The sequence below is a fragment of the Corvus hawaiiensis genome, chromosome Z (assembly GCF_020740725.1).
Source record: "Corvus hawaiiensis isolate bCorHaw1 chromosome Z, bCorHaw1.pri.cur, whole genome shotgun sequence".
Lineage (NCBI taxonomy): Eukaryota > Metazoa > Chordata > Aves > Passeriformes > Corvidae > Corvus > Corvus hawaiiensis.
In genome coordinates, this window is record NC_063255.1 from 28699055 (window position 1) to 28712058 (window position 13004).

A 13004-nucleotide genomic window follows, 5' to 3' on the forward strand; every position below is an offset into this window, starting at 1 on the left:
AAGTTGCATCAAAGCATCAATACAATTTTGTAGGAATGTGAGAAAAAGAACTTTTTGCACCCACTGTATATTATTTAAATTTTTATATCTAAAACTGACTAGAAATTCGTGCTACAGTCCTTGCAACATGATATAAAGACTCCATTCACACACAACAGCCTCAATGCAGAGACCAGTGTGTTATAAACGGAGCCTGGACTTTTTTGGGTGGAGTAAAAGTCTGCTCATTTATTAAAAAGGAAAATCAGGAGCAGAGACTCGAGATAAGCCCGAGTCCCACTCGACAACCCAGAAAAAAACCAACAGTGCGACGCACAGGCCGTTCGTTTGGACTCAGGTTCCTCAGGAAGAGCCCTGAGAGCTGAGCCCCGGGGCCGTTTATAGTCTCTCTGATGCTGTGATTGGTGCAGCTCAGATCCTCCCTCTGATGGCCCGTTGTTAGGGTCCTCATTGGTGTTCAGTTCCGTCAGTCTCTGGGGCGTCGAGTGATTGGTTTGCCCCCTAACCAATAATTCCTCAAGATGTTTACATCATAAATTATTAAGTCATCTTAAGAACATTCCAGAACGTTCTCCCCTTTTCTATAGACCCATTACTTTCCCCCCATTGGTGTCACCATCTAGCGATCACATAGCAGCATTACACCCATACAGTCACAATAATAATCAACTTATTAACTGTATATAACAAGTAACTTTTAACTTCTTTTTAACCAAAAAAAACTTTTAACCATTTATTACAAGTGTACTCTAAAGTAGAAATTATTACCTTCAAAATAGGGATACCTCTTGAATACGTCTTGTGACTGTCTCTCTGCAGACAAAATGTACTCTATACTCTCACTGTAAAACAGCCATTCTTCTGCATGTCTGTGTAAGACCAGAATTGTATGTTCTTCTTCACTGACTTAACAACCAGGAAATACAAATACTACAACTTATCCTCAAAAATTGTTTTTAAGTGATTATGGAAGGCCGATTTGAAGTAAAGAAACATATTCGATGAATTTAACAATCACTTTTGCAGCTGAGATGCAATCATAAATTTAATACAGTTTTTACTACTAATTTATTTTTAACAAAATATTTCTATGTGGTTTAGAATAGCTTTTCCTTTTCCTCTCCCTCTCCTTCTCCTGGTTCTCCATCATTTTCTAGTTGTAATTTTCTGGCTGATCATACAATGGACACAAGACACAAACTGCAATTGGTCTTACTGTTTGAAACCCAAGAGTTAACATCTTCCAAGATCATAATTCATAATGCAATTACCAGTGCAGGTAGTTATATCATTGTTTTCATTTGAATTTTCAAGTAAAGAACTTTTACAATGTGAATAATACCAGTCATACCTTTTGCCCAAAGTGATTAATTTGGATTTTTTTATTATGTCATTCATCACATTTTGCAGAATATATCTAGTGTAAAAGCAAAGATAATTAATATATTCTGAGTCTGAAAATTAGATCTGTATCTAGGAAACAGAATCTGTAATCACAGCCATATGATTAAGTATTGTTTTATGAAATGAGATTAGCTCAGATGGTTAGAGCATGGTGCTAATAACACCAATATTGTGGCTTCAATCCCTGTGTGGGCCATTCCCTTAAGAGTTGGATTTGATGGTCCTCGTGGGTCCCTCTCAACTCAAAATATTCTGTGCTCTCTGAACTGCCAAAGATTTTCTCTTTGTATTACTTGAATTAAGATTCCATATATATTAAAATATGATTCACACTAAACACTTCAGCAAACAGGGATTTATCATAATAAATCCATAGTCAAACAACAGCTTCCATATATCCTTATATTCACGTCATTGTCACATCACATATAAGCAAAAATCAAAGCAGACCATAAATCCACTGTTATATGGAAAAAAATAAGTTGGACCTCACTTGTTCAGACTTCAGTACCAATTCAGAGGGCCACTGCAGTTAGTAATGCTCTTCATGTTTGCCAACAGAGTCTATTGCAGCTCAAGCATTAAGTTGGCAATATGGATCGGATTAAGAAAAATATTCCTCCAAAGCCTTACTCTGCAATAGAAGTTATATCTGCTCCATTTTAAGTAGACATACACAGATTAGCAGCATGTTGATTTTGTTGTTTCCCACCCTGTTTGTGTTTTCTACACAACACCTTTTTATGTAGTAATTTGTCAGTAAGCTATTCAGTATGATGTTTGGGAAGAGAGATTGCATCATTGGATTATACAGAGGAATTAATTTCCTTGAGCTGTACCATTTTTTTCTGTTAGGGCAATGTGTGAAAAACTGAGAGTACACTCTCTGATACTACTATGCTCATCTCCAGAATCCTTCTCAAGAGCAAGAATACACTCTGTCGTTTAACTTCAATTTTTTAAAAATTCCTATTTTATTGCGCTATCTATAAGAATAATAGGTATATTATTTGTGATTTCAAGTGCTGAAGAAATTACCAGGTATCATTAGTAGCGTCTGTATTCAACCACTAATGACTGCAGAGATGCTTATTCAAGCAAGGAACATTTACATGCAGACTGCAGGAACTGAGCAAGACTTTGTTATGTCTCTGATAAAGGGAATTCATTTGACTGAAGGAAGAGTGACTTTAATTAGCTGTGCAAATGCTGTTAATTCCAATTAATCTTCTCACAGTGTCAAAACCAGAATCCAGGGAGAAAATAAATTGCAATAAATCAATATGACTCTTGTTTCTACCGGGAACAGGTGCTTACAGGAAGAGGAATGTCTTTTATAGTTGTCTGCATCAAGAAGTATTTAAACAAGACAGTAATTCAATACACCAACCCTCTCAATGATTTTTATAGACTATTTATATATCTCCTGAATTGCTTTCAATTTAATGGAAAGTAGTTAATTTAGTACTTTTGAAAGGCATTCCAGAAGAAATTTGCTCAGAATACTCACAAGTACAACCAAGTTTTGTTTTTCAGGGAAAAATGAGATGTGGATTTACAAGATGGCTGGGTCTATTTGCAAACCTTAGATAAGCACTCACTTGCACTTACTTTTCATGGGAAAAATCAAGAAAACCAACCAATCAACTGATTCTCCAATGTATCTTGAGAAGCTGTCTCTAAAAGAAAGCTCTTGGGTTTCTTTTAGACAGATCTTTCAAAGCCATGACCATAAAATTTTAACCCTTGAGGATTTCCATGCTTCTGGTAGCCATGCATCAGACCTGTCCCAGAGTCTCAGATTTCAAAAGCACTGTCTCAAAACCAGCACCATCTTAAGCCTAAAGGAAGCCAAAATAGAACAAATTAATAACCTCAGAGATGTGCCCCTGAAATGAAATTAAAAGAATGTTCTGCGTGGGCAGGTAAGCAGGAAACACTTTCCATGTTTGAGACATATTGCAACCACACTTTTGCAATAGTTTCCCTACAAGAATTTTTTCATACTACACTGCAAAAGTGTGTGATGAATTTATAGAGGAAGATACCACAAAGTTTACTTCTCAGGAACAAGGTAAGAAGGAAATCAAGAAATTGAAGAAACAAACAAAAGCCTCCCCTAGAAAAGAGCCAAAGGGGTTTGTTTTTTTTACCCTAGAAGATTAGGAACAAACCTCCAAGATTTCAGAAAAAAACCAAACCCACCAAACTGAGCTACAGAGTTTCACAATGCACACTAAAAAACATAACCAAAAAAGTAGTTTGGCCTCGGCTTTCTGGTGTGTTTATACAGAACTTTACCACTCCCAGCACCCGGACATATGTCAGTGTTAGAATCTGCAACCACACATCACTCAGTAACAGAATACCTCAGGTCACTGGCATCTTCAAGTGTCCTTCCTTCTATTAATGCTGATTTATTTACTCACTGAACAGCATGCATTCGAAACTCTCAGAGACCTGAGAGCACCAATAGGCTTTACTGACCCTGTCCCCAGGGAAGTGCCTGACGCCCAGGGTGGCAGCATGTCTGGCCCACCTCACGGCTGCCCCAAGCCACACCCACTGTGCCACCATGGCAGGAGCAGGACACCAGCCAGGAGCCCCTATGCCAAACCTCATAGCCAGCCAGTTATCTCCTAATTATCTCCCACTTATCTCCCTATTCTGGTTTATAGTGCCTAATCACAGGTATGTGTGACCCAGAATATTATTTTACAACCAAAACATCTGTAGCACAACACACACAGGCTACCCTCAGTGGAACATAGTTCAGGATCTGGGAAGAAAAGACAAAAGGTTTTGAAAAGCTTCAGTGGGAATGAGATAGTAATGTTCCTATCCTTTAATTTTTGATTTCACATGATGATATTAAAATATTATAGAACCATGGATTCATGGAATATCCTGAACTGGAGAGTACCTACAGTAATCATCAAAGTCCATTGAAGTCCAATTCCTGTCCCTGCATAGAACCACCTCAAGAATCACACCATGTGCCTGAAAGCGTTGAACTCTGTCATGCTTCAATTTGTGACCACATCTCTGGGGAGCCTGTTGCGGTGACTCACCAACCACTGGCTAAATACCCAATTCAATATCCAATAATATCCAACTTAAACTTCCTCTGACACAATCTCATACCATTCCCTGATGTCCTATCTCTGGGCACCAGAGAGAAACTTGAACACATGCACAGACCTTAGTTTTGTAGTTATGGGTATAGAGTTGTTACTCATTTTAATCTTATGAGCAAAACATCGATGACTGCAAAGCCTCTGTCCTTCTTGACATGTGTACCAAAACAGAATAAAAATCCTCTAAAATTCTAGCTTGTACCAAATGAGTTTATTAAATCTATATTTAATCTATTACTGAATATTATACTGGTTTTTCCAAAGTCCTTTTTTTCCAATAGCAAATATACTACCTTCTTTAAATCAGTATCTTTAGTCATCTAATATCTTATAATCAAGATGAATGTTCCTTGCTGAGAAGGATGAAGCAAGAACTTTTGTTCTTTACAATTGTTTCTTACCATGATTATGTATCATACTTCGTTTTCTCCTAATAAAAATCTTTCTCAACTCAAAATGGCTTTTTGGTATTCAATATTGTTCCATCTTGACCTCTCCTATTTTTAATATATGATTTAGTATCTTCTGTTACTTTTAGTATTGAGCAATAACAACAATTCTCAGTGATATTCTAAGGTTTTATGATGACATCAATCACTGCAGATTCTGTTTACGAGGCTAAGAAAAAAGAAAAAATGAAAACAGAAAAAGAGACAGAATCAGAGAATCAGACAGCAACTAGCATTTCAATTCAGAAAAAAAAGTTTCCCTGATCTCAGCATGACTCCTAAAAATGAACAAAAGTGATTGTGGTTTCACTAGGAGAATATGACATGCAACCAAGTGTCTACTAGTAGCCAGCCTAGTGAATTAGTGTCTGAAATAGAATTTAGCCATTGTGATATCCAACTCATCTCTCTAATTATTAATCTCTGATTGGGTAAGAATTTCTGTTCTCTAATTATGTTATTGAGACTTGCCACTATAAGTCTCTAAGGAAACTGGAAGGCGTGAAACATTTTAGTCATTTGTGAAGGAAGATACATATGTTGAAAAATGTGAGATCCACCACTAAGGGTTGGATGGAAAAAGAATATTAGACTTAATTTCATCAGAAAGGGAGCAGAGAACTCTTCATCAAAGAAAAATTTGGGGATTTAAGCTACATCAGAAATATTTTACTTCATAATTAGCTCTTCTTCCAAAAAGTGAATTCTGCAGTATTCCACGGGAGCATCCAAAAAATTGATTCAGACTATGCACGAGTGACTTTCAGTGTAGTTTCTAGGACTTCTAATATGCTTTATTAGAAAGATTAGAATTTTTTTTCCTGTTCCATCCTTGGCTTAAATGACTAACTCAATTGATCAATTAAAAAAAAAATTTCCCAGTTTGAAGACAGTAATACTGTTCACAACCGCAAGATAACTGAGAATGGCAAAAATAACCAAATTTACTTATATCTGAGATTAGCAATTCTTTCCAGGTGTTACTTATCACAGTAAAATTATTTATACAACAGCACTGAAAATCTTCCACATGGACGGTGACATTCTGACGGTTACAAACTGCATGGGATGACAGACCTAAACTTAGTAATATTTGCAACACAAGAGTTAGTGTCCCTGAATGAGTTATTGCTTTTAATTTTTTTCTAGTAATATACCAGTGGTTTAAAGTCTTCTCAGGTTGATTTCTCTTTCCTCCTTCACTTTTCCCAGGCTGCATTATGTTGATGTATCTCAATATGAGAGTAAAAGATACAGATGTGCTGAGGTGGGACTCCAACAGCATTCATCCTCAGGTTCTGTAACTGTAGCACCTTATACTCCTTATCCAGCTTCCTTCCTTCTACAACAGCACACAAATCTGAATTATTTTAGTTATGAAGAAAAAAGGAGGAAAAAACCAGAAAAATATAAACAGCCTAAGGGGCGACATTTCTGTCTCAAATATGGAGTTATCCCACAATTTGTAGCACCAGTTTAATCTTGAACTGGCTTAGAACTACAAAATCTCATTGATCTGTGTCCTTTCTTACATTAAATTATGAATTAGAATTTTATCTACAGTGCTTATTACATAAAATTACCTTTTTAAATATCACATGCTGTACCAGGCTACACAGGTGATTAAATATGCATGAAAACTTTTTCCTCAATAGAGCCAATAAAAACTGTACACTGTTCCTTCATGGTGGAAATCTGCCCAAGGCTAGGAGAGCTCAGAAAAAGCAAAATCTACGTCCATAAATTATTATAAAGCTGTGGGTTTGGAGTGAACATTTCACAAATCAGAATTCAGCGGTTTTGCAGAACACTAGTTCTGACCTTCATAAACCTATATAGGTTCATTACTTCCATGAAGAATTCAACTCAGACCTTAACAGGATTCCTCCCCCTTGAAACTATTCCTTCCAGCTGAATATATGTAGTTGATTTATTTTTATGTGTGTCATCTGCTCTGAGGATATGTCAGCAGTATCAAGAGTGTCAAAAAGGTTTTTTTTACAGAAGATTCAGTTCTTGGCTTTAAAGAGGAAAACTCAATTAATCTAAATGTAGCAAAACCTGTATGTTTTAGAAATTGTGATGACAATTACAGGAAATGTATAGCTGTTCAGTGAGAGTAACACCTTTTTTTTTTCTTTTTAGTTGTTCAATAGTAACATATTCCTGTATGTACAAAAGTTTCAGAAAACTTTTATAAGTAGTAAGTTATACTCAGCTCTCTACTTATATTGGTGCAATTGATAGTCTCATGGGAAAATATTGTTTCTGTATAACAAAACTAAAAGACAAAAGAAGCCCCAAAATTATTGTTTGATATACTATTGTGTATTTACTATTGTTAAAAAAAGTCTCAAGACCCTTCCCAAAATAACCTCATATTTCGTTAGACGTTGTTTTAATCCCTTGACCTCTTTATCCTTGTTGTCATAAATTGGCGCATTACCTTTGGCAATACTTTGACACTAAGCATCTTCATGCAATACAGATGTTGTAGTGTTGTCATTTATCTATTCCTTGTTCCTCTCCGCTTCTTTTCTGGGGCTCATGATACATAATTTCTTTTCTCATGCCTTCTCTGACTGTACATCATTTGAGATGTCATTTGAGCAAAAACACTCCTAAAATGTAGGGCTGACTCTTTCATAGTCCCATGGTTTATTATGACACCATCAGTAAATGCATCTCAATATCAAACTACTATACATCAATAATCCAGGTATTTCTCAAGTCAGATTTAAGAACACCTAATTCTTTGATGCAGTCAACCATTTCATTTTGTTTTCAACAAAAGGATTCAAAAGGAAGATGACACATCTGGATATACATTTTTGAAACAATATTATTAAATCTGGCCATTCAGTGAAAGTTCCCTGACTTCTTAGAAAAATCACAGAATTTGAAACAGAGCATATTTTAGAAAGGTACTCCAAGACAACTGCTAAAATAACAAATTTCTTGCAAGATATATATTGCGATCTGTTTCTCTTCAGACTTTAACAATATCAGGCAGTTTATATGTCTTCCAGAGAAGACTATAAACCACTCTGAGTCTAAAATCATTCCCAGTTAAATTCCCCCTAAAGCTTTAAAAGAGAATCACAGAACATACAAATGATACAGAAAAAGAAACAGATTAACATGCCCCATACATATATTATACGACCTACACTGACACAGAAAACAGTACTTCCAGATGGATACGGATACCATGCCATAAGGATAGTGATTAGTCATGATTAGTCAAGGTACACCATAATTCTGAGCTGCCCGTGTCCCACAAAGAAAACTTTACTGAATGTCATGATTAAACCATTAAAAAAGTGCAAGTGAAGGTATTTTCTTCCTCTGTGTTTGGGTGATGGTTAATGAGGGATAATATCCAGATATTGAAACTTTGGTACCAGGTATTACCAGCATCTATGTCAAGTTTTATTCACTAATATCACACATTTCAGTGAGCATGAACAGAATTACTATGTTATTCCTGTCTGAGATTAGCTTGCTGCTCTCCCTCTTTCACTCAGCATTTGGTTTACATGCTAAAGCATAGAGGTTTTGTGCAAAAGTCTTGGTAAAAGCAAAGTTGAAGAGTTTAGAAGCTAAGTGCTAAGGGAGTGTACAAAGTACATGGTAATTTGCTCTCTATCTATCTGCTCTTGTTATAGGAAGAATACATAGCAAGTGGTCTACACAGAAAGCTATTAACAGAATATCTAAGGCAAAAGTCAGTGCTTTCCCTCACCACATGCATTCTCAAAAGAGTACAACTGCAGAATGATTGGTGGACAGCAAAACTGATTGCTATGATAAAAGAACTATGCAGCCACAATAATGAAAAAAAAAAAAAAACCAAACAACCAAAAGTTAATTAGAAAGTACTTGAAAAAATCAACTTGTTAATCAGATGAGACTAATGATGTTCATGCTGGGAGAGGAAGGGAAACAAATAAGCCAGAGAGCTATAGGTCAGACTGCTTATGTTTGATTGCTAGAACGTCCAGAAATGTTAATCAAGAAAATCATTCATACTCATCTGAAAGGCAATGATGTAGAAGGAATTATTGCTAGAGTCTGGTAAAAACTAAGTGTTTAACTTTTTTGTGCATGAGAAGGTAGCTGTCTCACTCTCCACAGGACTGACATGCGGCCTTGCCACAATCTCTTATGACATTTTTGGAGGAAAAACAAGAAAAAAGGGTTCTTCAGACACAAATAGATTAAACCAGAATTTGTTTTAACTGGGGAACAAAATATTTAGATAAATTAGAGAAAAATTTATCAGTGCTTTCATATCAAAGGAATGGAATAGGAAATTTATTAAGAAGAGTTTTCTGGAGCCCTGTCAGGAGCAACACAAACAAAAATTATTCTGACTTTGGGGAAGGCTGTGGGATTACTGATTTCTAAATTTCTCTCAACTATACTTTTTTTGATTCTGTAATTACTGATATTCTTATCTACATGAATGCCCTCACATTTTAAAATAAATCCTTTTAAGGGATTATTTTCAGGGATATCTTGTTGTATTTTCCTTCTAAATTTTAAAAAGGAACACTTCCTTTAGTTGATGTTAATTTTTTTGATAAAAGCAAATAATGAAAAGTGGTAAACTTATTTGCTTGCTTTCATGGCTAGCATTCATTGTCCAACAGGATTTTAAACAGATGTGACCAGGAAGGGTCAGTTATGCTAGGGTGTTTTGTTCTCTTAATGATGTCTTTTTGCATTTTGATTGCTGTGACATCAGTTAAGCAATAGGACATTCAATTAATCATTCAAATAACAACATAGGATATATATAAACTCTGTACAGAACATCCTGTATATATATTCTACAAATACACTCCAGTCTTAGTGCCTTTTAAGATTTGGTTGACATACTTTTGAGCAGATATGTTCATATTCTTTCTTACTCCTTACAGGAAAAATTATACATTCTTTCTGAGTATTACTTTGGTTTAGTCTGAAAATTCAGTGCTAATTTTTTTCAGGTTTTTTGTAATATTTTCACATGACTTTACTATCATTACCACAACCTTGGGGAACGAGAAAAATAATTTCTTACAGAAAAACCGGGCAAAGAGCTGACTTGAGTTTGTTTCTGTTCTGAGCATGACTCCATGAAGGCTGTGCACTCTATGTAATGATGTATTTGAGACGCAGTTAGCTCTACAGTTCGCATCTGAATGCACACTGCATGTATACCATATCCTCTGTGTGACTGCACAGAATCTAATGGCACCATGTGGAGACAAGGAATTTTCAATAGGATAGAGAATAATTTAATATTGCTTTTTTCATGTATGCACCAGTATGAATGCATTACATCTATAGGTGCCACAGGTTTGGGTGGGGTTTTTTTATTGCAACACCAAATAGCAAAATGACAGTATAGCTCAGAAAAGAGAGCCTTTTGTGTAGTATTAGCTAGTCATAAAGAAAAATCAATACAGAGAAAACACTTTGAACTCAGGTTATAGATGTATGTGACCTTGAGTGATCTAAAAAAAAAATCGCATCAGCAATCAAAGCTAGACTATAACAAACTAAATGCTTTGCTTAGTCTTTTTGCCATGTTTTACAGCATGCTACTTTAAAGACTACCACCTTAGAAAGTAACAGCCAAACTAGCAGTAAAAATGTTGGTTTCAGCGAGATTGTTTTTAACAGATGTGCAATATAAGAGGAGATATCAGGAAGGTGGAAAGTTTGTAGCAGAGAGGAAAACTTGTCAGGGATGTCTGTACCTAAGCAGTCAAAGGTTAAGATTAACCATTGACAAGCATGTGAATATGAAGATATGAGAGAGGACAGTAATTATTGAGATAAAATAACTGAAAAACACCTGAAGTAACATGGAAGGAAAAGGGCAGATATTAAAAAAAAAAAAGCAGAAGATATTAATATCTGTGTGCTAAAGAAGTTTAAAACTGTATTTTAGAAAGTTTGGCAATATGAGTAATATATTAGCATAGTGTGGAAAGAAGAAAGAAAGAAAGAAAGAAAGAAAGAAAGAAAGAAAGAAAGAAAGAAAGAAAGAAAGAAAGAAAGAAAGAAAGAGAGAAAGAAAGAGAGAAAGAAAGAAAGAAAGAAAGAAAGAGAGAAAGAAAGAAAGAGAAAGAAAGAAAAGAAAAGAAAGAAAGAAAAGAAGAAAGAGAAAGAAAGAAAGAGAGAAAGAAAGAAAGAAAGAGAGAAAGAAAGAAAGAAAGAAAGAAAGAAAGAAAGAAAGAAAGAAAAGAAAGAAAGAAAGAAAGAAAGAAAGAAAGAAAGAAAGAAAGAAAGAAAGGAAAAGGGAAAAAAGGGAAAAAAGGGAAAAAAAGGGAAAAAAGGGAAAAAAGGGAAAAAAGGGAAAAAAGGAAGGAAGGAAGGCAGGCGGGCAGGCGGGCAGGCAGGCAGGCAGGAAGGAAGGAAGCAGGAAGGAAGGAAGGCAGGAAGGCAGGAAGGCAGGAAGGAAGGAAGGAAGGAAGGAAAAGAAAATGGGATGAAAAGGATAAAATCCATGTATAAATATGACTGCTGATGTTAGCTAAAGTAGAAAGTTTGTGTGTTTAATATAGAGAAGAAAGTGAACTGACAGCTGAAGAAATGGAAAAAGACTGTCATTGAGTATAGTGGGCACTCCGACAAAGGAATACCTTCCAGCATGGGGACCAAAGATGGCAATTAATAACAATCATCAGGTATTGCTCTCTTCTACAGGTAACACAGAAAACTGAGTATCCCATTGCAGTTCTGCAAGCACTGATCTCTGTATTTGATGTACGGGCATGTGCATATGTAATTGTGATTATCACTTCATGTATTTACAAAAAATGCAGCAGGATGCTGGTAGAGATTCCCTGATCAGCTTGCAGAAGCCTACCTATGAGACTCAGGCTTAATCATAAAGTCTTCAATCTGTCCATTGCCCTCCGTACCATGTCACCAGTATAAATCAGAAGGGATTTGTTAACAAAGAAGTGCAGAACCCATCACATAAGTATTACCAGTAACCAATGGTATGAACAGTCAAATTTTGTCCAGTCACGAACCCATAGTACATGTAAAAAAGTAAGTGTTTTCCTTGGACTGGTGCCCTCAAGGCTACAAGTATCACTACCTATGAGAATGCATCCAGTGGTGATGTGTTTCATACTAACTATGTGGATTTCTATAAAGTTACTTTTGGTGTATGACGCAGACTCATCTAGTTATTGTGAATGAGTTTGGAGATTGCAATTCTGCAGGACCAACTGCTGCACTCAGTCAAGGTTTGCTATGTTCCTGGACTAACAATCACATTAACTTCACTGACCCCATTAGATATATCAGATCACAAAATCCAGAGGGTGGAAAATGAGACTGAAATTCAATCAAAACACAACACAGATGAAAAGGCCACAACTGTTGATCTCAGGAGGTACAACCTTTAAAATAGACCTGAAGTACCATGTATTAAGTTATAGCAAATAATTAACAAACAATAAATTAGACTGCAAGATTCATATCCCAAGTATTACCCCATAAAATAGATACCAAAATATCTCTGCATTATTCCATAGGAACCAGAATTATTAATCCAGCCTTACCATAGTGTGTCCATGTCTGAGTGACACTCAGTGGTGGTTTGTTAAATGATTATGACATTAAGAAGTCCTGATTAAACATTCCAAATTAAAAAAAGGGGGCATAATATCAGCCATGAAAAAAAGGAGCTTAAGCTGAGCAGTGGGTAAATGGCAGAGGGGGCAAAGAGGAATGTTTGGTCCTGGAACAGATTTCCTTCGCAAGATTCTGCTTCTTCTTAGCTTCAGCCAGGACAGGCAAGTTTTTTTTCAACACCTGGACAAAAAAGAAGTGGCATATCCTAGACACTCCAGTTACTAAAAGAGACACAATATAGATTCAGCAATTAAAAGCCTGATCACACACTCTGGTTCTCCATGATGAGTATGTATATTGGGAAAAAGAATACTTGGGTTTCTGGACAGAAAAGTTGACCAAAGAGAGGGGTTCCCAAAACCCTTTTCAC